The sequence below is a fragment of the Vombatus ursinus genome, unplaced genomic scaffold, assembly GCF_900497805.2.
Source record: "Vombatus ursinus unplaced genomic scaffold, bare-nosed wombat genome assembly UNPS02014812.1, whole genome shotgun sequence".
NCBI classification, from domain to species: domain Eukaryota; kingdom Metazoa; phylum Chordata; class Mammalia; order Diprotodontia; family Vombatidae; genus Vombatus; species Vombatus ursinus.
In genome coordinates, this window is record NW_020954590.1 from 73,647,740 (window position 1) to 73,652,298 (window position 4,559).

Genomic DNA, 4,559 nt, shown 5'->3' on the forward strand with positions numbered 1-4,559 from the left:
ATTTATCCAAGTCAAATAGCAAAAAATAGAAATCATAGGAAGTATACGTATGAGAACATATACTAGATAATACAGAGTGAAGGAGCTCACCCATTGGAAGTGAGGTAACAGCTCAACCAAAAGAGTCCTAGATCTCACTTAAGGGAAGTTCCCCAATGTCTCTAGTGTAGCAAGCTAATAACAGGGACATGATATGGAGACTCTCAGATCCTCTCATGTCAGCTTCTTCCAAGAGTCTTTTCCTTCTGCAAGCTGAAGTGGAGTTGGCAGTCATTTGGAGTGCAGAGGCTAGTGATGACTATTCTGTTGTACTTTGAGCCACTTAATGACACCCTAAGCACCTGTGGAGGACAGTCTTTGCTACATTTAAAAATGTCTGCATCTTAGCAGACAGTTTCCAAAATGGGAGGGAAGTGCCATTTACTTTTTATCAGAAATGATGGAAGACATTGTATAAAGTTTGAATTTGGTATAGAATAAATATGTACATCATCATAGGATATTCTTTATAAACTCAATCTATTCCTTCTCCAGTGTCTTATATTTTCATGTTATCTGGTTTTATTGCAAATTTTCATTTGAATCAAATGAGGAATGGAATGATTTTGTCTCTACTTCTTTGCAAGGAACCTCCTAATTCTGAAAGTTTTATGGGAGGACATAATAAAGAGATGACAGCCAAGCTTCCACCATGATGTCTGGAGAGGTGAAAAATGGCCCCTTTTCCTATTCTTGAAAGGGATGTCAGACTGGTAGGTCATAAGAATGCTATAGATAGTTTATATTTCTTTTATAAAAGTATTTGACAAAGTTTTTTGTTCATTTGTTTGTTTGTTCGTTTGTTTTTTTTGCTATTCCTGTGGAAGAGATGGAGAAATGTGATGGTAGGTAAATTTAGAACTCATTGATCAGACCAAAATATCCCCATGGAAAGAAATCTGCAGTGGAGAATCCAAGGGATATGTGCTTAGCCTTGTAATGCTCAACATTTTTTTTTTTTTTTAATCAGTGACTTATCTAAAGGTGGTGTGGAAGGCAATGTTTAGCAGATTTTTCAGATGGTACAGAGCTAGGAGAGCTATCTAAAACATTGGATCATTCAGGATCATAAAAGATCTTGACAGGTTAGAATGTTGTGCTGAACCTGATAAGATGTCATTTAATGGGGATAAATATAAAGTATTACATTTAGGTAAAAAAAAATCAACTTAACTAGTACAAAATGAAGGCAATGTGATGAGAAGGTAGTTTGTCTGAAAGAAATGTAGAGATTTAAGTTATCCCTTCCACATTGCCAAATTAGGGGCATGGCACCCCATGATCTGAAAAATCCATATAAAAATATCAGAGAAGGTCGATATTTTTTTTTTAATTTTATAGGTACAGTACCTTATTATAAAATTTCAGTTAAATATTTGGTCATAGGCTCTATGTCATCTGCTGACCTTTGAATGTTGCTTATAACTTCCACAAACCAGCCCCACCCCAAATTCCCATTCAGTTTCTTATACTGACTTGTGAAATGTTGAAACTGCAATGGGGAAAGTCATAATGTGGAAGGGATGGTTATAGGTTGAAGAGTCAATACGAGTCAGCAATATTATATGGCAACCAAGAAAGCTAATGTAATTTCCATTCTATTGAAAAGCATGGTGCCTAAGATGAGAGTGGTGATAATCTTATTGTACTCTACTCTGGTCAGATCACATATTGAGTATTGTGTTCAGTTCTGGGTACCACATTTTAGAAAGCATGGTCCAGAGGAAGATACCTTTAATGGTGAAGGGCCTTGAGATTATGCCATATGAGGATGGTTTGAAGGATAGTTTGTTTAGTTTTTATAAGAAAATACTTGGGGGAAGGAAGCATAATCATTATCTTCAAATATCTGAACAATCTGCCGTAAATAATAGGGAGCAGAAATGTCCCCCTCGGTTAATTCAGGAGAAATGTGTGAAAGTTACAAAGAAGCAAATTTAAGCTTGAAGTAAGGAAAATCTTCCTAGCCATTAAAGCTATCTCTGTATTAAATGGACTGCCTCAGGAGATAGTAAATTCCCTCTCACTGGAATTCTTTAAGGAAAAGTCAGATGACCACTTGTAAGAGATTTTTGTAAAGGAAGTTCTTGTTAGAGAATGAGTTCAATTTAGATGACCTCTAAGGACCCTCCCATTTCAGATTTTATGGTAGTCTGTGAATCCTATCATGGTGCCTTGGTCACTTTCTTTAAGCTTTCTGTCTTTTATGCTTTAGTACCATTTCTTCCTTGTTGGTTAAGATCAAGTCTAGAATAGTTCCCTAGTAATTTCTTTCATCTTTGAAGGGATGAAGTTATCATTAAGCAAGTCAGAATTTTTCAGCTGCTTTCTTTGAAAAAGAAAGGGAAGGAGAGAAGGAGGGGGACAGACAGAGGAACACACAAATAGAAAGGGATATACAGAGATAGAGACACAGACAGAGAAAAAGGGATAAGGGGAGAGGGACAAAGAGGGTAGGAAGAGCTCTTAAAAATATCTGGATAACTTAAGTCTTCCATTATCATTATGTCATATGTTTACAACAGGTTTATGATCAGTTTCCAAAACCCTGTATCTAATTCCTTATTCTATCCAAGTCATAGGTAATACATCTCTGCAACATCATTCCCTTCACCATTTCCCCAATGCTAATATTTGACAAAAGAAAAAAAAAAAGAAGAAAGTGCTCAACACAGTGCCTAGTACATAGTAGGCACTGCACTCATGCATATTTCCTTTTCTGCCCTTCCTCACATGTGTACACCTTTCCAATATGCAATACTACTCTACCTTTCTCCCCTACTCTTACCTCTTCTGCTCTTTTCAAATAGGGTATTTAATTTAAAGTCCATATTCCAACAAGTCTCAGTGATACTTATGTGATTAAATTTGCATTATAATCTTTAGGTGCTTGTTACCTAGACTTTGTGCAGTCATGCATAAACACCTGACATTGCCCTGGGTTTTGGGTGACTCTCTTTAGAAGCTACCTTCTTATATATTTTGTTCTATGAATTTGATGTCATGGTCCTCTGTAAATGAAGTAAATAACAACAACAATGACAATGACAATTAGTGATTTTTTCTGCTAGTCTTATGTGGGATTTACTCCTCTCTCTGTTACTTGACTTGCTCATCTATTTGAGCAGTTTTCTCCACTTCCCGTAGTTTTCAGTTTGCAGCTCTCTTAATTAGGGTAGCAAGACTACAGGCAATTTTTTTTTCTTCCAACACTTCTTAGGTGCTCTGCACCCTGACCAGTAGTCAATTATTTCTGTATTTTAAATGAGGTCCAGAAAGCTAAATTCTACCCTTAGATACCATCTTCTTTGCTATTTATTTTCTAAACCTGTCCTTTTCCAAACCCATTGTTATGTATCATGATTACATGATCATTACAATCATTATTGATTATTACTAATGAGAACACCATCTATACCTCCAAAGTTTTCCATTTTGTTCAAGATTTTTTGTTTTTTGTTCAAGATCTCAATAACCTTTAGCAATGCTTTCCTAGATTTCTAAGTGGGATAGTGGTTGTCAGGTTTGAAAAGACTAAGGATCCTCTCCATCTTGGCCTAGTTTAGTAAAGGACCTGAAAAGACAGAGAGAAGATCTCTCTTTTATTTATACTAATAATTATTATTTGAAAAATAATTTCTCTATTATTTCTCAGCATAGACCACTATTTGTCTCTTCTTCTGACAATTAGCAGATCACCTTCCATCTGGCGGTGCCTGTGGAATCACATTGTAATCTTTTGTATCACAAGATACTGCTTCTGCCTAAGATAATTCTAGTCCTCTAACTTCATTAAGTAATTACATAACTCTAAATATTCAGTGGTTCTTCTTCCTTTCCTTTCAGTGTCATATTTTTCCTCCCTCTTCAGTCTCAACACAGATTAGACTTTCCCTCTACTTCTTTACATCTTTGTCAGTCAGTTAGTCAATAAACACTTATTAAATACCTACTATATGCCAGGCACTGCATATGTGCTGGGCATTATACTATGTACTGAAGATACAAAAAGAGGCAAAAAATAATCCCTGTTCTAAGAAGATTATAATCTAATGAAGAAGATAACACAAATATGTACAAAACAGACTATATACAGAATAAATAGGATAATTAACAGAGGAAAGGCATTAGAATTAAGATGAGTTGAAAAAGGCTTCCTGTAGAAGGTAGGCTTTCATCTGGGATACACAGGAAGCTAGGGATGCCAATAGGTAAAAAATGAGAAGGGAGAGGATTCCAGGCATGGGGGGAAGCCAGAGAAAATGCTCAGAGCTGAGAGATAGAGTGTCTTGTTGTTGGAATAGCCAGGAGGCCAATATCACTGGATTAAAGAGCAGTGTTAGGGAGTAAAGTATAAGAACTGGAAAGGTAGAAGGGGGTTAGGGGTTGAGAGGCTTTGAATGCCAAACAAAGCATTGTGTATGTAATCCTGGAAGAGATGGGGAACCACTCTTGTTTCTTCATTGTTTTTCTTTTCTTGTGTTTCTTCCTTGAAGCACTTATTCCATTATTTCAAGAAA

General features: G+C 36.1%; 1 pseudogene; it reads right to left on the reverse strand.

The window, feature by feature from the left end:
* Positions 1-506: 506 nt before the first annotated feature.
* LOC114053818 lies at positions 507-662 on the reverse strand (annotated as a pseudogene).
* Positions 663-4,559: the final 3,897 nt, after the last annotated feature.